The sequence below is a fragment of the Enhydra lutris genome, unplaced genomic scaffold (assembly GCF_002288905.1).
Source record: "Enhydra lutris kenyoni isolate GAN:26980312 unplaced genomic scaffold, ASM228890v2 scaffoldscaffold41, whole genome shotgun sequence".
NCBI classification, from domain to species: domain Eukaryota; kingdom Metazoa; phylum Chordata; class Mammalia; order Carnivora; family Mustelidae; genus Enhydra; species Enhydra lutris.
Window position 1 is genome coordinate 8,507,039 of NW_019154125.1, and position 23,113 is coordinate 8,530,151.

The following is a 23,113-nucleotide window of genomic DNA, read 5'->3' on the forward strand; positions in this document are numbered from 1 at the left end:
TAAATAAGGCTATCAGTTAGCTTATACAGGGTTGGGGATACAGCAGTACAGGCCACCAATGATGCCATCTGAGAGATGTCACGACCATGGTGGTCTGTGTTGAGTGGCACCCTAGGGCCATCCACGATTCATTTGTGCAAGTGTATGTGGTGCCTTGAGTACCCAAATGTCTAAGTATGAATCCAGGCTGCTGCAGAAACTCATTTCCAAGTAGCACAGTGCTTTACGCAAGCCCCCCAACATTTATGTAAGTACCAAATGGTTGTCATATTCATTGGTTCAGATACCTCCCAGGAAAGAATCAATGTATACTCACACAATCAAACCACTTACACAGGAATCAGGGGCTGTTGTACTAATGTTTCAGAAAGGGACAATCCAGCATGTTGTTTAAGAGAATGGAATTCTAGAATCAGTCTGATTACATTTCCCTACTATTTCTATTACTGTTTCACTACTGTTAGCTGTGTAACCCGGGATGAAGTCTTTCACCTCTCTATGCCTCAGTGTCTCCATTTATAAAATGGGGATAATAGAACATAACCCAGAGCCCTTATGAGGATTAAATAAGGTAATACATGTGAAGTACTGAGACCAGTGTCAGACCACAGTAAACAGTGTTTAAGTGTTCAAATTTGGAAATCACTGTCATTGGGTAAGAAAATCAAAGCAGGGAGAGATTAGGTAACCGGTCATGGGTTTAAGAATTAGTCAGTGATTTCCTCCAGAATGGAAATTAAAACTCTTGATTCACAGGACAGAGTTTTCATGAGACCAAACTGCTTGACATCCCAACTTTCTGACGAAGGTAAAACCCATAACTTGAAATCATTCTCACATCTGAAAAGCAAACCGCCAGGCACCTGAGTGCTTTGATCACGGACATGAGTCATCCTCCACAGGCCACCAGGGCTGAGGCACGGGGCCTCCTGAAGCCACATGCCGCCAGTGCCTGGGCTGACACTTACCAGCCCCCTCTCCTTGTGGGGAGATACACACCCAGTGGACAAACAACTCCAGTTTACACAATCAGCCACCAAGAAGGCTCCCAACCCAGAAGGGAACAATCGTCCAACAGCTCTCACGTCCTGCCCTGGCGAGCTGTCCACTCCTTTCATTCATGGTCTTTAAATATCAGACAATCCCTGAGGCGTTACACTCCTACCCTGGAAAACCATGTCATTCGTCTCCGTTGCAAACAGTGTCCGCTCCCAGAGCCCTGAGGGAGAGGGATGTATTCTGAAGATCAAAGTGTCGCTCAAAGTCTTAGGGACTGAAAGGAGTCAGGCCCATTTCCACAGTGTGGGGGCCAGGGGGGGCAGCTAGACATCACAGGGAGGCCTGGCATGCTAATGAACAGATGCTTTTTCTCTATTTCAATTCTTCTACAAGGATCCAGGGAGATCTGATAACTGGTTTTGATGCAGATGGCAGCTCTTAGAGAGTGGAAAACAGCATGACACCCAGGAAACGACTTCCTCACCCACCTCTTCACCTAGTGGAGTGGAAATGGCAGTCTCATCCCATGAACTTTAGTACACGGTGGGGGGGGCGGTGCACGCATTACCCCGGTGACACAGCTGTCCAGAGCACCTCTTAAACCCTTCCCTACGGGCTGCCGTATTAGCATCACCGAACTAGTTACCCTCACTTACGAGAGGAGACAGAGAGAGCTCACTGCGACTCTGCACAGCAGAAAATCCAAGTAAACCAGACGGGTGAATGCACTAGAAACAGACATGCTGTGTGAAACAGTCTGTGTACAAAGCAGCCAAAACCCAAATAGGTCACACCATATTGTCTCTGCAGGATGTTGACGTCTTACCCACAATTCTCATCGCTGGTGCTTCTGGCTAGAAAATCAGGAAGAAGCACCCAAACCTTGTTCCTCAACAGCTTAATAAAAATGCAGATGTTCTATTTTTACATCAATTAACATCTGTGATTTTAAAATGTCTTCATCATAAACGCAATTAGTGTAATATCCCGGATAAGTATGGGGAGCATGGTGTCTAAGAAAAAGGAATAACAGGATTTTCAGTCCATTAACATCACTTTTTCTAATTTACCACCTGATTATCATGGTCAAATCAAAAATTGTATGTCTTGCGAAGCAGAGAAATCAGAATCTACTTCTCTGCGTGATAAACACAAGGAGGTTAAGGCTTGGAGACTTTATATAGCCTATCTGAGGTCAAGTCCTACTAAAGAACTGAAGCCAGATCCCCGTTTACTCCCTGTATGACAGACTCAGGGACAAGGAAGTATCTTTGATTCTCAGTGCTGCTTCCAGACTCAAGCAAAAGTTAGCCGTCTGCCAACCATCTGGCGATCAGATCACTGCAGGATTACCAAGTCCTGTAGCTAAAATGGAGAACGTGGTGAGACACACGCTAGTTTGGGGAGCATCCGCACTTACCAGATGGTTCACACCAGGAAGTGCTGTTGACCCCAAGTTCTTCCTCCACCAGCCAGAGTACCCCAGAACCTTGAAGCCACATGTCTGTGACAGCTGGTGACCACTATGGTGAGCACACTGCACCACCCAGGGCAATGCCTTCACCTTCCCTATCTGGCAACGACACCGCCCAGCGTGCAGTGCACCTGCTATGATTTCCTCTGGTTGCGGCTTCCGTAAGTAGGAATACCCACCAATCCAAACGAGGGAGGGGAGAGACACAGTATCATAAAAGAACGTGTGCTGACGTGGTGGCTGAAATATCACCACGAATTAAGTGACAGGGACCATCAAAAATATCTAGTCATGGTGGAATGTTTCCAGTTTTGGTAAAAGGGTAGAATAGGAGAAGAGGCGGAAACGAGACCATGGTTTACATTAGTGTGGTCCTATTTCTCGCTGGAGTGAACACTTCCACTTACTGCTTATTCACGTGGTTAAGTTACTGTGATGTACGGCTAGCAATTACCATTTCCCCATTTCTAACCCCCCGCCTTAAACAAAAAACCCCGTGCATTTGTCACTAAAATTTATTTTACCAATAAACCATCATATGCCATCTGGGCTGCTGAAGTAAGGGCAACAGAGAAAGGAGAAACATCATGAGTGGACATTTTAAGCCTCGCTGAAAATAGAGTTTAAAAAATGCTTGTCCTGATCTCAGGAGAGACCATCCAGGAGCACCTGTGTCTCTGAGTGTGTGTATATCTTCTCTTGGTGAGCATTATCTCAGATATTGGTAAAAATGAAATGCTTAGAGAAAAACAAACTGCTCTTGCTTTTATGTTCAAAAAATAAACGGTCACAGAACGCAGATGAATTGGCTTTGGGGACAGAACAACTTGTGCCCAAATCAAAAGCAGGAAAAAGTAAATGTCCTGCAGGAAGAAAAGAAGAAGTAAGACAGCTGAGGCAGGTACAGCGTGTCAAAACACAGGTGACCTTCAGAGAAGGAAGTGACCTCTCTAGGCAACTCAAACCACTGCAAGACAGCAGGGCGGGATTCAACTCTGAAATTCCAGTCACCCCTCCCAGGGTCCAACAGACGGGCCTGGCTCTGATCACAGCCGATACAACAGAAACAAATTACCAAATTATTATTTTAAAAATTGTGTGAAAAGAGTACCAGGGAATAAAAATTTCAAGACCGTGTGATCTCAGTGCGATCCCACATTGATAAGATTTTCTACATGGATGGCAAAGAGTTCCAAGGGGAGCAAAAGAAATCAGAGCTGGTGACAAAAGCCTTCCTTAGAACACAAAACCCAGGGTGCTTTGGAGCTGCCATCAGCCCTCTGCCCCCCAGCATGGATCTATTAGGTATTAAACACATTACGTGAGGGAAAGGAGTTCAGTCTCTGAATCACACGGAGAATAATCTAAGCTCTTAGCAATTTTCACAGGACCCACTCACGGGAGGCTCTCACAAGGACATTCTCCCAGCTCTCTTAGCATGAGGATGACTCAGAGCTCAGTTTACCTCCCTGAAGCAGGGCCAGTGAGGATGCCCTGGGATTTCCAGCCAGCCAGGATAATTGTACCCTAATCCCAGGCACTGCAGGCGACACCGTGCAGAATGACCTCAGAAGGACAGGCAGGAAATGCAGTCGCATAAACTAACATACCGGTGATAGGATTTCTTCAGCTCCTTCAGGAAATTTCTACCAAAAACATCTCTGTGGCCCAAGAGAATGCTAAACTTACAGAAGTCCAGGATTAGATGAAATCGATCTGGCAAATTAAGTGTGTTGTTTTCAAAGGCAGGAGCCCAATCTTTCCATATGGTTGGTACTGTGAACGCCCAAAGACATGTCTGTTATGTGAACTATTAGATGAAGACATAGAAATATGTGACTGTTTAGGAAATCCCAGTGACAGATCGGCTCTTATAGGTCCCAGATAAAAGAAATCTATCCCTTCCTGGGGTGGGTACTGATGCTTAATCACTTTCAATAAGATTTAATGTGCTAGTTACTTTCCAGAAATATTTCAATTACATAAATATACAGGGAGAATAACAATAGAAAATTATATCTTTGCTGAATTCCTATAAATATTTTAAGTGACGGCAACGAGAACATGGTCTCAATTTTCTCCTCCATAAAACCAAGGAACTGAAGTGAAATCCACATCTCTAATTTAAGCATGTCATGATTTCAAATGCAAACACAACACAGCTCCTGGTATAGAGAAGAGTCATCAATAATGTTCCCAGGGCTGAAGGGGAGGCACGATGGAGCTTCACCACCTAATTCAGAATGAGTAATATCTGAGATTTAAAATTTAAGTGAAAAGAGGCTAACACGCATTTATACTTGTGCTAGCTATCATTCAGGGAGAGGAGGACAGCTCATTTTTTTCAATAGGCACAAAGATCCTCCAAATAGTACCTTTTGAAGATTGAGAAACAAAAATCGGGTGAGTACTTAGGTCAGAACAATCTAGAATTCATTTGGTTCCTACAGCCTGCATTTCAAACCCATACAGTCCCTGCTTTGTCATGTTTTGGTGATGCCTCTGTCCTGCTGACAAAGGGAGAGGAGCTTCTGAGATGGAATGCTACTCAGGGTGGGTGGAGAGGTGTCCCTGAACAGTGAGAGGGAAGAAATGTTTGCTCTCTGATTCTAATCAACTTAGGAAGCAAGTCAGAAAACATAGCAAAGAAGGGTACTCATTGAAAAGGGATGCTACTAGAAAACCTTTAAAGATTATACCCAGTACTTCTTGTTAAAACAGAGCCTCTCATCTGTACGACTTAAGTGTGCAACCTAAACTGGTAACATTTTAAATCAATACAAAAGACACATTTCCCTTTAGAGAAGGAAAGCCAAATTACACATTTGGGTATGAAACCTGAAAAAGCACTAAGTGCTTTTTTAGAAGAATCATATGTAGTAAAAGTTAGAATTTATGTACTGTAGGTAACAGGCTTTCTAGGTTAATCAGAGCCTAGGATTAGAAAACCAAGTTGGCAAAAAAGGAAAAAAATAACAACAACAACATGTACTTAATGCCACTCATATATGAAACGTCTATCAACAACCCCTGAAAAACTGAAACATACCATCAGATGTTTTTCTTCTTCAACTAAATAATAACAGAAGGAAGGAAGGGAGGAAGGGAGGAAGGTAGGTTGGCTGATTGGACATTAATCAGAAAATCTCAGTCTAGGAAAATCTGAATTTACATTCCAGAAACTCAAAAAATAAAAATTAAAAAACAAAAACAAAAACAAAAACAAAAAAACAGGACGCTCAGTACTTAGAAAAGAAAAATTCAAATATTCCTAAGATTTTATGATTGTATATTACATATATACAAATATATTCCTGCTTAAATGGTTTGTTCTGTGATGGTACTCATATCAGATCTATACCAAAAGCAAAGAAGTCTCCTTGAGAGTTTGAACCAAAGCTTACCTTAGGGTGGAGGGGGCAGGGGTATGGAGGGGAGGGGCTCACCAACATTCCATTCAGTACTGCAACTAAACTACTTCCTGGTTTCCAGAAGCTCTGACTTGTCATGCTACAAATTTTGAGAAGTAGCTGCACTCTTTTTACTTGTTCAGTCTCAGGACAAACCATAATTTCTGTGCAACCATGTAACAAAGTCAAATGTTTTAAATTGTGCAAATCTCCAAAAAAAATCACAATGATTATGTCAATTTATATACAAATACAAAAATTTTAAAAAGAGCATTGTGAAAAAAGATTAATGTCTATTGCTGGGAAGAATGCTAAGCCAGTTCAGGAGTCACAGTTCTAGATTTCTGTCATGAGGAATAAATATTGGCAGATAAGAGAATAAGTCTGATTTCAAACAGAACTTCACACTTCTGGCTGAGCCTGGGTCTTTCCTGTGAAACACAACCATAATACTGTTCTCTGCCAGAAAAGAGTGATGTTAATAGAAGCAGAATGTTTTCTTCCCAAATTAGCTGAGGAAAGATGCAGCAGAGGACACTGACAAAACTACTCTAAGAGGTGGACTTAAGGCTCAGCCACTGGGTGGCTCAGTCAGTTAAGCATCTGCCTTCGGCTCAGGTCAGGATCCCAGGGTCCTGGGATCAAGCCATGCATCCAGCTCCCTGCTCAGCAGGGAGCCTGCTTCTCCCTCTCCCTCTGCCCCATCCCCACTTCCCATTTGTTCTCTCTCTTAAATAAATAAAAGAGAGGTGGGGGCGATTTTAACTCCGTATCAGAGATGTACAGCCAGGAGTCTAAGAGAGAGGCTGTCCCTCCCTCAGGTGGGATGGGGGTCTACCAGAATACAAGTCATAACAGAAAGGGCAGGGGTTGCAGCATCATTGATCAAAGCCGGTTGCTGCTATTAGTTTGAATTCTCCTCGGGACCTCTGAAGACGACACCCAAGGACAGAAGGGCCTGGTCCATCTCAGAAATAGGCAGGAGGTGGGGGTGCAGAGAGGGAGGAAGGCAGACAGAGAAGGAGAGAGGGCATGAAGACAATGAGGTAGTAGGAAGGAAGCGCAGAAGGAAAGACAAGACACCCCAGGCTATCAGCATCGCAAGCTTCAGACAGACCAAAGAACTAGTTTCATGGCTTCCAAATACAAGCAAAAAGTCACTCCCATTGAAAGGTCTTTATTTATAGTTCAAATTGAATTACAGTAATACTAAAGGCAAATTTGAAAAGTCATCATATTCTTGGTATTCTAGCAAGGGCACTTTCAGTTCTCCAATTGCCTTGCTGTGTTTTTAATTCAGTTCCCATCTTCACTGAGCGTGCTCTCTTCAGGCACAGGTGCAAGGACAACAAGACCGGCTTCTCTCACTAAAAGGGCTCAAACACATTCACATCCTAAGGTGACTCATAGTCACTTGAATGATATACTCTTTTCTTTAAAAGACATTCTCAAGCCATGGAATGTCATTTGTTTCAAGTGTACCAAAAGCAAATATGTTTAAAAAAAAAAAAAAAAAGCAAGAGGGGTGCCTGGGTGGCTCACTCAATTGGGTGTCTGCCTTTGGCTCAGTTCTTGATCCTGGAGTCCTGGGATTGAGCCCCTATTGGGCTTCCTGCTCAGCGGGAAGTCTGCTTCTCCCTCCCGCTCTGCCCCTGCCTCCCAAGTTGGGCTCTCTCTCTCTCTCTCTCTCAAATAAATGAATAAAATCTTTAAAGACACGGTAAGAAATTCTCTAATATACTGAAGACTCAAATGTGTTTGGCTCAAAGTATAGGAAAAAAGCATGTCAAAGTTACTCCTGAAAGCATCACTTAATTTAGGTATAGTAGAATCAAATGTTATTAGAGTTCAGTTTGCTTCCCCTTTTATAGTTTTGGAACAATCATATAACATGGGTGATAATACTTCAATATACTTAATACTTAAGAATGATGAAAGAAAGGCATTATCTAATGAAAAAAAATAAAATATTTACACATATATATTGTGATCAAAGACATGTATAGGTAGGAGAAGGGATCCTAAAGTTATTCAAGATCTAATATCTTTATTCTTATAGTAGTTTTACAATTTCATAAAAATCCAAGAGAAGGCTATCTTTCTTATTTAAAATGTAGACAACTAATAAGAATACAACAATAAGAGGAATATATAACTTTGTAACTATTCACTCCAATAGTTAATCATAAACAAAGCCTTTCTGAGTTAACTTTTGTGTCTAATGTGTGGGCAACGACTTAATAAGCTAATGATGGGATTTTAAAAAATGCTTTCAATAAATACATACAGTCTTGGTAGACAAACTGACTTTGTACCATATTTTTAAAAGATTTTATTTATTTATTTGAGAGAGACAGAAAGAGAGAATGTGAGCATGAGAGTGGGGAGGGGGCAGAGAGAAAAGTCTACTCCTGGCTGAGCAGGGAGCCCAATGAGGGCTTGAATCTGGGACTCTGATCATGACCTGAGCCAAAGGCAGATGCTTAACTAACTGAGCCACCCAGGCGCCCCCTGAATTTGTAGCCATTCTTGCATACTACTGTTAGATATTAGCCTGCACTTAGGGTCACCATATCTGTCCCATTCTGCATACATTTGCTGACAATGCTATTGTTAGTTTACCATTGCCCCTGAGGGCTACCATTTGCTGAGTGCACTATGTGTCTGGCATAATGTATTTTACAGTCGACAACATGTGGGTTAGGGGCACCAACCCCCATGCAGTCAAAAATCTACATATAACTTCTGTCTCCCCCAAAACTTACCTACCGATAGGCTGCTGCAGGCTGGAAGCCTTCCTGAGAACATAAATGATCGACTCACCGCATTTCATATGTTACACATATTACATACTATATTCTTAAAATAAAGCAAGTTAGAGAAAAGAACATGTTAAGAAAATGATAAGGAAGAGAAAATACATTTACAATACTGTACATATGTTTATGGAAAAAAAATCTGCATATAAGTAAACCTACACAGTTCAAACCCACGTTGTTTAAAGGTCAACGGTATAGGACCACCTCTTTTCATGCTTCTAGGAACCATGAGAAGTGAATGTGATTATCTCTGCTCTGCAGAAGGGGATTGTAACAAAAGCTACTAAGCATCCCGCATGCACCCTTCTATGTTGCAGCTCACTCATTAAATGCTCACAATAATCCTATGAAATGGCACTGCTATTATCCTGACTTGACAGATGAAACACCGGGGCACAGAGCAAACAGCTTTCCCAGCATCACATACATTACATGGCAGGGCCTAGATCCTCAGAACACCAAAGCCACAGTCTTATCCACCGACCCCAAAGAATTTGGCTCTCCACGGCTGCCCTCCATCCCGCCTAAGAGAAGGGCTATGAGAGCAGATAGGAAAGGGGCCAGGACTGGTGCGGTCAGAGCTGAACCCCCTCATCCACAAGCCAACTCTTAAATTTGGCTGGGACCCACCCCTCAAGTTTCCCTGAAGAAACTCACAACAAGGAAACCGAAATCCAACCTCAAAGCTGGCACAGCTCAATGGTCCCAGGAATACGTGACCCAAAGTCCAGGGCTTTTAACTGACCGGAGCACAAGGCATCACAGAATAAGAAGCCTTCCTCTGAACAAATGCCCCATGTCCATTCAATGGTTACCAACGTCTTACCTACTATGGCCCACTAAGTGCCCAACCACACTAGGCTCTCAGTTAAGCCAGGGGCCCACCTCAACAGCTAACTGTACAGGGAAACAAACAACATGAGATACAGACTGTTGGGATCATGGCCAAGTGTGCTCAGATACCGTAGGGGGCCTCAAGGAGGGAGAAGGTGGGGTCAATTCTAACAGTGTGTGAGGAGGTTAACGAAGCCTAAAGGAGAAGGCAGGTAGGGAGCTGAGTCTTGGAAGGGAGGCCAGGAAGTCTTATTCCAGGAGGAAGCCGGGAAACCATGGTAAGAAGGTAAGAAGCAGTCCCACTGGGAGGAAGACACCTGTGTTGGCAATGAGCTGACTCCCTTACAACTCCCAACCTAAAGACAGAAGCACTGTGAAGAAATGAGATGACTGTCCCAAGCATCATGCTGGAGTATATTTGCTACTGAAGATGTTTTCCGCTGAGAGAGAAGTTCCCCATTGCCACCCAAGGATCCAAGATGAGGGTGCTCACCTTGACCTGAGTGAGGTTCCCCAGGGAATACCGCAATGACTAATGCATTTTTTTAAAAGATTTTATTTAATTATTTGAGAGAGAGTGAAAGCAAGAGAGATCCCAGAAAGAGAGGGAGAAGCAGACTCGCTGCTGAGCAGAGAGCCTGACATAGGGCTCGATCCCAGGACCCTGAGATCATGACCCAAGAGGAAGGCAGATGCTTAACCGACTGAGCAACCCAGGCGCCCGGACTAATGCACTCTTAATGCAATGTGGCCCAAGTGACAGCTTGACTACAGAATACCAACATGAACCCAGCACACGGGAACGCTGGTCGACCCCACCTCACAGAAATTGCCATTTCAGTTAGAAGGACCAAGAAGGAGACAGAAATCAGGTGTTCTGTTCAGCAGAAATTATGAAACCACCTTTGCCCCTGATATTTTCGCCAGCTGGCTTTGAGCACCTATGACAGATTGAAGGCCTTTATTAACAATAGGAGTCTATGCAAGGAGACGAAAAGAACATGCTTGTGCCTCAATTTAAGCAGTATTATTTCTGGGGATCATCTTTTGTATAGATAGTCGTATTCTATGTTATAGATCTGTGACATCTCACTTTTGTGCAACCTATGCATTATGTGAGTGATTGCACAGAATATAGCAAATCTCCCGACATCTGAGAATGTTTGTGAATTCACTAGACAGGAGATAGTACACTGCTGCGGCTTTACTTATCCTGGGGAGCGACTGCTGATTCCAATAGTTCAAACTGGGGAGGTTAAATATCCACAGAATTCACAAAAAAGCCACTGCAAGTAAACACCCAGGCGACTTCAAAGAGGGCCGGGAGAGCCCATACATTTCAGGACCAGTGGGGTCAGTGAGAGCCAGGGGCAGGAGTTGAGGTCAGCCTCTCAGCCAGACCAGCAGACAGTGTGGTCCGGTGGGCAGCACGTTCACAGAACTTTCTCTGCCAATTCCTCTCATTCCTGCCAGGGCCAGAGAGACAGGGATGGAGCACATGTGCCCAAGAGAGTCAGCTGCAAGGAACAGACTTTGAAAAGAGGAATGGATGAATACTCAGAAAGAAAGGGGGCAGGGAGGGGTTAGGGAAGGGAGGGAGGAAAGAGGGAAGAAGAAAGGAAGAGAAAGGAACAGAGAAAGGAAGGAACGGGAAGTTGGAATGGAAAGGGTGGACATCTAAATTCTGCTCAACAAATAAAAGGTTGTACTTTATGATCATCAGGGTTACGCAAAAATCTAATAATAGATGTTTTCACATGGAATTACCTTTTATTTCCCTTTCAGACCTCCAAGAGTCCCGGTAACGTTCAATTCAAGATGCAGAAAGAACAGGGTAGGTGCTCTTGTTGTCCAACTGGGGATTTCTAAAGGGAAAGGACACAGATTAAAAATTATTCCAGAGAATAAAATTAATCCATTTTTAAAGGATCATTAAAAAGAGACCGATGTTGGGGCGCCTGGGAGGCTCAGTGGGTTAAGCCTCTGCCTTCGGCTCAGGTCATGATCTCAGGGTCCTGGGATGGAGCCCTGCATTGGGCTCTCTGCTCAGCAGGGAGCCTGCTCCCCCACCTCCCACACCCACTCTGCCTGCCAATCTGCCTACTTGTGATCTCTCTTTCTGTCAAATAAATAAAAAATCCTTTAAAAAAAAGAGAGAGAGAGAGAGAGAGAGAGAAAGAGGGAGACCAATTTGCCTTGAATGAGAGACAGTATATTTCTTCATATACCGGGGGGGAAGAAATCGAGCCCAAAGCCTCTTTCAAATATAGCCATTCTAGCCAACTTTAAGTTGATTCTAGGAGAAAACAGAAATCAACCATGGGGTGGGCTTTGCTTGTGCATTTATTGGAAAACAATCCCAAGGAGGCTGTGTACTGCTATCTGTACTGTGCTCTGTGCCCCTCCAATCACACAAACCCCCACGTGCCTTGTCAGTCCATCTAGGTCACAAAACCACACAGGACACAAGGTAGCCCCTCACCGACACTGACATCGCTGCGGAAGGAAACACACGTACTTCAGAAACTTTCTTAATGTTTCTAAGCAAATAAAATATTACAAAACAGGGACCTCAGCTTGTCTCGTTTTCCAAATGCAGTTATGCATGAGCTCACACACATGCCCAGTTCTGAGGCTTCTGAAGTCCTGAGGCTTCTCTCTCGGAGGCAGGACAGACCTCGGAGGCAGCACCGTCCCAAATTGTGAGCACACAATGTTTTGTGTTTAGGAAGGAAACAATTGACCAGGCATGTACTCAGGCTCAGAAACAACATGATTCCATTTTACAAATGGAGAGAGAAACTGAGGCTTTTTGAGGAAAGTCCAGTCCACAGGTCTTCTGACACATAAACGCTTTCATTGTATTTGGATTCATCCTGAAAGAATTGTTATCTGAATATCCAGCAACGCACCAAGAAAATACCATGGTGGAAAATCTAAACATCTTCTCCAGCATCTGCTTTCCTTGTATATCATCAATCCAAATAACTACGTCTTTGTTTACTTGAAAGTGGGAGCTAGAGACAGAGAAGGAAAATGCTCTGACTGCAAAAGGTATCTTTTCTTTTTTTTTTAAATTGAGATTTACTGTATATTTTCCATGGATGTAGTAGTAATCCACAGTAAAATTTTTAAGGAGGCACTTGTGACTTCGGCAAACAATGGCTTAGAACCACTTCACTAAGGTCAATGCCAATGTCCCAACCCTCATTATCTTCTTTGTGGAGTAATGTGTAATGAACGGTATGTCGGAAGTTTATTAGTAAGGCTGCAAATCTTGACCCAGATTTTGCAGAGCTTTAAAAAAAAGAAAAAGAAAAAGAAAGCCTGAAAATGTTTATTTAAATAACAACTAAGACTGATACTTCCCACACATTTAAAACTTTCAAAACAATCTTCTTTCCCCTGTCCCTGTACCTAACCATGTTCAGCAAGAATATAAAGTAACAATTAGCACCAGATTAAAATAGAAATATGCACTCCCAAGTTCTACAGTTCTTTTTGATTATTTACTACCTGCAATTTAAGGTTTTATCCACCTGCAGAAATAGAGGATTCCAGAATTCAAACGAATAAAATCATTTATATTTAATAAAGCATTAGAGAAATTTTTAATTAAATTGGGCCCAGAGGTATTTGAGATTGATGGTGACTCATAATAACAAAGTAAAAAGTTTTATATTTAACAATTTTTCCAAAGAGCATTTTTTGCTTTGCCCTAAACTGTATCAAAAATTCCTCTTAAAAAAAAATCCTTCTCATCTTTATCATTATTTTTGCCTTTTCCTTCTCACACTTTTGAAGAGAAAAACAACACAGAAGTCAGCTCTTCTTCTAATGACTGAGAAATGTCAAAGTCACATCATTATGATCGGGTTGAAGAATAATACCCTAAACGAATTTCAGGATTGGATTTTTCCTCAAAGTCGCCATGTGACGTTAAAGCCATCCTGATAGAAATAATTCACAGCACATAGTTTCAAGCTAGGATTGCGTGGTCAGGTGCTATAAATCCACTCCTTCCACATCTAAGGAAATGAAAGCCCAGAGTGGTGAGCTGACTTTTCCAAAGTCACACAGCTCAGCAGGTCCTGGACCTCAGATTTCAGAGATGCCAATCAAGTGCTCTGTTAGATCATAACTGGTCTTTACTTTCCATAAATAAACGCTTCAGAACTTGTAATTTCATCTGTGTTCTACAAATCTCTTACTCTACACAGCGTGAACACCACTCGGTAAGTCAACTTCACTTTATGTTAATATGAAACACTACTCAAAATTATCAAAAACATACTCTGCCTTTTGCTCCACTGGAAAAAAACAGATTAAGCCATTCATGCCCATGAGAAATCGGAAATAAAATTTGAAGAGAAAAACAACACAGAAGTCAGCTCTTCTTCTAATGACTGAGAAATGTCAAAGTCACATCATTATGATCGGGTTGAAGAATAATACCCTAAACGTATCTAACCTAGATACGTCTACTCTAAAAATAGACTTTCCCTCTCTTTCCCTCTCTTATTCAGTCAAATCATAATCATAGCTTTGCTACAACACATTTTCTAGAAGATTTTATAGATAGCTAGCAAGCAAAATGTAGGTGTTCTACAGTAAAAGCTTATATAAGCAGTTTGTAAAGTAAGAATTTCAAGATATTTCCCTATTAGATCCACCAGTTCAGACAGACCCCTTATTCTCTAAAATTCTGGAATCACTCAAGAGCACTTAATTTGCCTAGATCAGCAACTTATTATCATCAACAGTCATTTGTTGACTCCTCGATTATTCACACTGCACAGTGCCAGGTGCAAAGGAACCCAAAAACATGAAACAGTGTCCTCGCTCTCTGGAGGCTGATGAGGGAGATAATTAAGGAAGCTTTCACAGTGGCATCTGACTGAGTCAAGATTTGCACGTGATGAATGTATATGTGTGAACGTTTGCTTAGAGAGCTAGTTAATAGAATCACTCAGGTTTTCTCAGAGAATACGAGTTGACAGATTTTGTCAACAGAACAGTTGGCCCTTGACCAACATGGGTTTCAACTGTGAGGGTCCATTTATACCTGATTTTCTTTTTTTTAATAAAACAGTACAATACTGTAAATGTGTTTTCTCTTCCTTATGATTTTCTTAATAAAATTTTTGTTTTCTCCAGCTTATTTTACAGTAAGAATATAATATATAGTACATATAACATACACAGTATGTGTGAATTGACTGTTCATATTATAGGTGAGGCTTCTGGTCAATAGCAGACCATTAGTAAAGTTTTGGGGGAGTTAAAAGTTACACGGGGATTTTCTACTGCATGGAAAGGGATCAGCCCCCTCACTCCTGTACTGTTCAAAAGTCAACTGTATAGGTAGGGAAGCAGGGCAAGATAAATTAAAATAAACCAACAGATAACAGAAGACTCCCTCTAGTCATGCTCAAAACAGCAAAAAAATGGTGCAGGAAACAAAATCATCCTTTGAATGGGATTCCTTTCTTGAAAATAAGTTAGCAACAAAATACCTCCCTTATATTTCTTCATAATCACTCATTCATGGTACTAAAACTCAGTGCCAGACCCCCCCCAAAAAAAACAAAAAACAAACAAACCAAACCACTGGGGGAGGGGGCAACAAGATTTAAACACTTGCAAAAAGAAAAACAAATGTCAAGTAAGCACAGGAAGAGATATTCAATATAATTAGTCAGTAGGAAAATTCAAAGTAAAACCTTAACGAGATAACACTAAAAACTCACAAGAATGACTAAATTTAAAAGGGCAAAAATATCAAGTGTTTGTAAGGATATAAAGCAATTAGAAACCTTATACAATGTTGGCAGAAAATCCAAAAAGTCACAGGCACTTTGAAAGATAAATGGTGAACTTCCTTTTTTTTTTTTTACTTAAATTCAATTAATTAACATATAATGTATTATTAGTTTCAGAGGCAGAGGTCAGTGATTCATCAGTCTTATATAATACCCCATGCTCATTGCATCACATGCCCTCCTTAATGTCCATCATCCAGTTACTCCATCCTCCAAACACCCTTCCCCCTCCAGTAACCCTCAGTTAATTTCCTGTGATTAAGAGTCTCTGATGGTTTGTCTCCTTCTCTGATTTTGTCTTGTTTTATTTTTTCCTCTCTTCCCCTATGATTCTTTTTTTCTTAAATTCTGCATGAGTGAGATCATATAATTGTCTTTCTCTGTTGACTTCTTTCACTTAACATAATAACCTATAGTTCCATCCACATTGCTGCAAATGGCAAGGTTTCACTTTTTGATGGCTGCATAATATTCCATCATATATCTATCTATCGATCTATCTAAATCGATAGATAGATACACACCACATCTTCTTTACCTATTCATCTGCTGATGGACATCTGGGCTCTTTCCATAGTTTGGCTATTACAGACGTCGCTGTTACAAACATTGGGGTGCAGGTGCCCCTTCAAATCACTACACTGGTATCTTTGGCGTAAATACCTAGTAGTGCAATTGCTGGGTCATAGAGTAGCTCTATTTTCAACTTTTTGAGAACCTTCATACTGTTTTCCAGAGTGGCTGTACCAGCTTGCATTCCCAACAACAGCACAGGAGGGTTACCCTTTATCCACATCCTCCCCAACATCTGTTGTTTCCTGACTTGTTAATTTTAGCCATTCTGACTGGTGTGAGGTGATGTCTCACTGTGGTTTTGATTTGCATTTCCCTGATGCTGAGTGATGTTGAGCACTTTTTCATGTGTCTGTTGGCCATTTGTATGTCTTCTTTGGAGAAATGTTGATTCAAGTTTTCTACCCATTTCTTGATTGGGTTATTTGGTTTTTGGGTGTTGAGTCTGATAAGTTCTTGATGAATTTTGGATACTTGTCTTTTATTTAATAAGACATTTGCAAACATCTTTTTCCTTTCTGTTAGTTTTCTTTTAGCTTTGTTGGCTATTTCCTTTGCTGTGCAGAAGATTTTTATCTTGATGAAGTCCCAATAGTTCAGTTTTGCTTTTATTTCCCTTGCCTTTGGAGAAGTGTCTAGCAAGAAGTTGTTGCAGCTGAGGTCACTGAGGTTGCTGCCTGTGTTCTCCTAGGATTTTGATGGATTCCTGTCTCACATTGAGGTCTTTCATCCATTTTGAGTCTATTTCTGTATGTGGTGTAAGGAAATGGTAGAGTTTCATTCTGCATGTGGCTGTCCAATTTTTCCAACACCATTTGTTGAAGAGACTATCTTTTTTTTCCATTTCCTGCTTTGTCAAGGTTAGTTGACCATAGCGTTGAGGGTCCATTTCTGGGATCTCTATTCTGTTTCATTGATCTATGTGTCTGTTTTTGTGCCAGTACCATGCTGTCTTAATGTTCACAGCTTTGTTACAGAGCCTGAAGTCTGGGATTGTGATGCCCCCAGCTTTGTTTTTCTTTTTCAACATTCTTTTGGCTATTTGGGGTCTTTTCTGATCCATACAGATTCTAGGATTATTTGTTTCAGCTCTGTGAAAAAAGTTGATGGTATTTTAATAGAGATTGCACTGAATTGAGATTGCTCTAGGTAGCACAGACATTTTAACAATATTTGTTCTTTCAATCCATGAGCATGGAACATTCTCCCACTTCTTTGTGTCTTCCTCAATTTCTTGCAAGAGTATTGTATAGTTTCCTGAGTACAGATCCTTTGCCTCTTTGGTTAGAGGCAAAGGTTTATTCCCAGGTTTTTTCCTGGGTATCTTATGGTTTTATTGCAATTGCAAATGGGACCGACTCCTTAATTCTCTTTCTTCTGTCCAACTGGGCAGTTTCTTATAAAGTTAAACACACACCATATGACCCAGCAATTTCACACTGAGGTATTTACCCAAGAGAAACTTAAAGTCACAAATTCCCAAGGCCTGTACAAGAATGTTCATAGTAGCCTTACTCATAATAGCCCCAAACCTGAAAGAACTCATTTATCCATAACCAATGAATAAATAAATTACGGTATAGCACACAAAGGAACACTACTCAGTAATTAAAGAATTACTGATGCATACGACAATATAAGTAAATCTCAGAAACCTTACACTAAAAAGCCAAACACAAAGGACTAAATGTCCAATTCCATGTATATGAACTTTTTGAGAAGGCAAAACTATAGCAGTAGAAAACAGATCAATTGTTACAAGGGGAGATGGGGCTGACTGCAACAAGGATGACAGAACGTATGGTGGGGACGGAAATGTTCTATATCATGACTGTAGTCGTGCTACATGCCTGTGCATATTGTTGAAAATTCACTGAATTATACCCTTAACATCAGTGAATTAAAATATATATTCAGTATACTTCAACAAAACTGATTAAAAACGAAACTCTGGGCCACCATCATGTAACCTGGAAATCAGTAACCTCATCAATAAGACCTGAAAATCCTTCAGCAGATGGCACTCCACATCTTCAAATATTTAATAATCAGTGGTGGGTAAGTACCAGCCTGGAGACCACCAAAAAAGAGAAAGAAAAAACCAACAGTCAAATTTACTGCTTATAGGGAAACTAAATTATTCCATTTTTCTACAATTCCAGTATGTTTTGGCTTTATAATAGATTTCCAGAAAGTGGGCTAATAAAATGTAGTCTAAAACAAACCTCCTCGGGGTGCCTGGGTGGCTCAGCCGGGCAGATGTTTGTCTTCAGCTCAGGTCATGACATTGGGGTCCTCTGAAGGAGCTCTGAGTCCAGCTCCCTGCTCGCTGGGGAGTCTGCTTCACCCTCTCCCACTGCCCTCCCCCCCCACCACTCATGGTCTATCAAATAAATAAATAAAATTTTTAAAAATCTTTAAACAAATAATAAAATAAAATAAACCTCCTCATTGTAAAAGAAAAGTCTTTCTAAAACTGTTGGTGATCCAGAGGTGCCTGGGTGGGTGGCTCAGTCATGATCCCAGGGTCCTGGATCGGGAAGTCCGTTTTTGTCTCTCCCCCTCCCCCTTGATTGTGTGCTCTCTCTGTCTCTCTCTCTGTCAAATAAACAAATAAAATATGGGGCCCCTGGGTGGCTCAGTGGGTTAAAGCCTCTGCCTCCGGCTCAGGTCATGATCTCAGGGTCCTGGGATCAAGCCCCAGGTGGGGCTCCCTGCTCAGCGGGGAGCCTGCTTCCTCCTCTCTCTCTGCCTGCCTCTTTGCCTACTTGTGATCTCTGTCAGATAAATATCCATCTCTGTCAAATAAATAAATAAAATCTTAAAAAAAAAAAAAAACTGTTGGTGATCCATGTAGGGTAATATATAGGAGACTGAAGAATTACCAAGAAATGCATAGGAAAAAATCAGCAAGTATGGAAACGTGAAGAAATATGGGTCAGCTTATAAATCAACTCCAAAATTATTCTTTAAAACTCTTTGATATGTTGTTTGGGAAACAGCTCTTAAGCATCCACAGAGCTTTGACCTGATCTACAGGACATGTTTATCTACAATGTAAATAAATACTTAAGATAGGCTTATCAAAGTTACAGCTGACTCAGAGGTTAAAAATGGCTAAAATATTATGTAGCAGAATCATGATTCTAAATGTATAGAGATGGAACAATTTTATAGTATTAGTGTCAAATATAGAGGGAAAAAATGGCATTCATTCAACAATGAATTGTTGCCCTCAGAGATGAGGGGCTGCCATGTTGTTGGTAACTAGATGAGAAAAGACACCAAAAGAGCCCTTTCTTTGCCCTTCCAAAATTTATCAACCAAAAAATGTAAGTAATGCACTCCATGATACGAGTTCTAAACTAATTAATATGAAAAAGACCTACAAGCCTGAGTTTATCACACAACTCTTTGCCTATGGCATAAATACTAGTGAAATCACAAGCTGAGCTAACAGAATTATCAAATTCCATATACATACACACAAGTTACTACTGTGCTTCAAATGGGCCAGACACGTAAGGGTGCGGATAACACGACATTACACTCTGGATGTACTCATTACAAGTCCCATTCCAAAGCCCAGCTTAGGTGCCTCCATCTTCTACCTGTTGCCATCTACCCAGTGCTTTAGTCCCGAAGAGCGTGCACAAGCCTGGAATCACCCTGTACCTCCTACACAATCCAGGCTCTGGTAAGAGCGTTACATACTGTCAGATCTTGACAAACTGAGGCACAGGCCGATGGGGAAAAGACCCAGCAATATTGCAATCACCTAGGGAAGTTGAGGTGGAAGGTGGAAGGAAGAGACATCATTCTGAGGGGCAGAAGTTAGAGGGGCAAATATGGCTTACGAAGGAGCATTCCAACCCTGACCAATCTCAACGTTGAAGAGACTGCCTCATGAGGTAGGGAGACCAGGCAGCATAAGTTCACTGAGCTGACAGTTTAGCCCTCTTCTGTTTCCAGAACTTCATCATAATGTGCTGTCATCCCACAACCTGTCTCCCAAACGAACGCCCAGATTTCCAACCTTCTGCATGGATCCTTCTCATAACCGTTGAGGACCATGCCCGCCTACCCACCCTCATGCCTACGATCCTTCTGTTCTCCCAATGACTCTGTATCACGGACAGGATCAAAGCCAAACACCCCTCGTGCTGGCAGACAGGGCACCCTATCAAATTCGCCTCTCCTGCCAATCTCCCTTATATGCTGGGTCCAGCAGTCCTGAATCACTGCAGAACATGCTCATGGGGCTGCACTCCTTCTTGCCTTCATGCTGTGCCTTACATTCACCGCCTGAAATATCCCATACCTCCTGACGTGTGTCTGGAGGCTTCAGCCCACGTGGCCTCCACACAATTCATACAATCCCTCCTCTGAGGAGCCCTCCACGCTTTACCACTTCCTCCTGTCTGTGCCCATGGCGCCTTTGGTCTCCATGAAAACATTCACCCCAGATCCAAAGATTAGTTACGGCTGTATCTCCCTGCTGAACCTTAAACCCCTGCCTGGTCCTCTTAATCCCTGGGACTTAGCCCAGGTCATGATACTTCATAGATACTTTTGATGAGTCAGGGGTTCCAAGATACCCCAGTTCTGTATGTCCTTATACCCATCAGCAGCATATCAACTGGGATTTTGTAGTGGGTACAGAGTGAGCCCAGGCAAATGGTGTCATCTTGGGGCTACAGAAGACTTTCTAAGACCCTCTAATGATTCCAGGCAGCCTTCAATGGGATAGAGCAACAGAACTAAAATAATTACCTCACGGACACTCTTGGCTATTGCGAAGTCATTTGGGTTCAAATCTTGCTTTCCCAACCTTCACTATGTGACCTTGAGTAACTAACTTAACCTCTTAAAGCCCAGATTCCCTGGTCCATAAAATGCAGATAATTGTATCCTTACCTGAAAGGATCACCGAGGATTACGTGCCAATGTGTTATAAAAGAGGTAGTGAAGGAATCAGGATGTGGCAAACGTCCCCTGAACTTTGTCCTAACTGCTTTTCCATGAAGGAATGGAAATATTACCTGCTCTGGGATAAGGTATTTCAACAAAATGTGCAAAAATGCCAGGTACACAGGAATCACTTGATTATAAACCGTTGATTTCTAAACCTAGAAAATTACCCTTTCTTTTAAAAAAGACAGGATTATACAACTAGAGACTCTCTTGAGGTTCAAACCAAAAAGACCATAATCACCTCACATAAAACTCCTCGCATACCGTGAAGACTCCTTCAAAAGAGGCTTTTTATGTATTCCAATAAGTAATGTATTTAGACTGAATTTAAACAGATCCCTATATTTCTCTAGGCTTTAAAAAAAAAAAAAAAAAAAAAAAGCACACTCAAAAGTTTCATTAAATTCACTCAAATGTAGCCCATCACTTTTGTTCATCTATTCTCCATGAACAATAACACTTAGCACACCATATTTGGTCAAAGAAATGTTCTATCCAAGATATAAATTTCTGAAAAATGCCCCAATGGAAAAACCTGTAAACGGCTTACTACAGTGTCCATGTCACAAATTTATCTTAAGGATAAATGCACCTGTTCCAAACAACACATTTTGTATTAAGAGTGTCATTTCAAATATTCACTTTTAACACTCAACACAGAGCTTATTATACAAATATGTGTTTATAAACCCAGCACTTATTGACTGGTTTATAATCCAATTACTAATATTGTCATTTTTCCAGGGTTTTTAATGATTGTGAGTCAGTACCTGAAATAATATCTCATTTAGAAAAGATTAATAAAACTCCAAAGCAAACAGTTTATGGTAAGTAGTTCCCAGCTGACATGCCTGCAACAGCTGGGTGGGACAGTATTTAGATGCACCAACGTGAATATAAAGCAGGAGTAATTCTGATATATTCCGCAGGACTAACATGCTACCCTGGGAAGAAAAAAACAGAGGAGCTTCCTTCCTTGGAAATTTTCAAACTTGAGGGGTACCTGGGTGGCTCAGCCAGTTGAGCCTCTGACTCTTGATTTTGGCTCAGGTCAGGATCTTATGGTCCTGGGACCAAGTCCCCTGTGTGGGGTTCCAGGCTCAGCAGGGAGTCTGCGGATGGATTCTCTCTCCCCTTCTCCTTCTGCCCCTCACCTTGCTCATGCTCTCTTTTTCCCTTTCTTTCTCAAATAAATAATCTTAAAAAAATTTTTTTTTTCAAACTTGTGGAGTGCCTGGCTGGCTCAGGGAGGAAAAGCATATGATTCTTGATCTTGGGGTCATAAATTCAAGCCCCACACTGGGTATAAGGGATTACTTCAATAAATAAAACTTAAATTTTCTTTTGAACTTGTACAACACTAGAGATTTCCTAAATCCAAAATATAACTTCCAAAGTCACTGTACTTCTTTGTCCAGCAAAAAGTATTTGCAGAAAACATGTATTTTGTAGTTACTCAAATTTTTATGTGCAAAATCCCTTATTAACCTACATTATGGAAAATACTTCTTCCAAGAAAAAAGCGCAGCAGTAAGGAACCTCCTAACCTAAGGCAAAAAGCATTTATCTTTTCTGGAAACTGATCTTTAAATTGTTATATTTAAAAATGTTTTGTTGTGGTAAAATACCCAACACAAAACTTACCATCTAAAACTATTTTTAAGTGTGCAGTTCAGGGGGATTAAATGCATTCCTAATGTTGTGCAACCATCACCACCATCCATTTCCAGAACTCTCTTTATCTCATAGAACGGAAACTCTGTACCCACTGAACAGCAAATCCCATTCCCACTCCCCCCTCCCCCTGACAACGACTTTCTGTCTCCATGATTTTGACTACTCTAAGTATTTCATGTAAGTGGAATCATGTGGTATCTGTCCTTTTGGGATGGCTCATTTCACTTAGTCTATCTTCAAGGTTCATCCATGTTGTAGACCGTGTCAGAATTTCCTTTGTTTGGAAGGCTGAACACCATTGCATTCTATGGACATACCACATTCTGCTAACTTACTCCTCCACCGATGGACACGTGAGTTGCTTGAATGTTTCAGTTACTGTATATCATACTGCTATGAACATGGGTATACAAATACCTCTTCAAAACCCTGCTTTCAGTTCTTTTGAGCATACACCCAGAAGTGGAACTGCCGGATCATATGATAATTCCACTTTTTTAAGTTACACTTTTTGGATGAGTAAATTAAATC

The 23,113-nt window shown here is 41.3% G+C and overlaps 1 protein-coding gene across 2 annotated transcripts in view; it reads right to left on the minus strand.

Annotated features, from left to right (window-relative positions):
- LOC111155421 (family with sequence similarity 110 member B) overlaps positions 1-23,113 on the minus strand; it is a 150,462-nt gene that overhangs the window by 100,106 nt on the left and 27,243 nt on the right. For both annotated transcript variants that reach the window (XM_022515567.1, XM_022515566.1), the window contains one exon: positions 11,304-11,401. The gene's annotated coding sequence lies outside the window, so the exon portion shown is untranslated. The remainder of the gene's footprint in view (positions 1-11,303; positions 11,402-23,113) is intronic.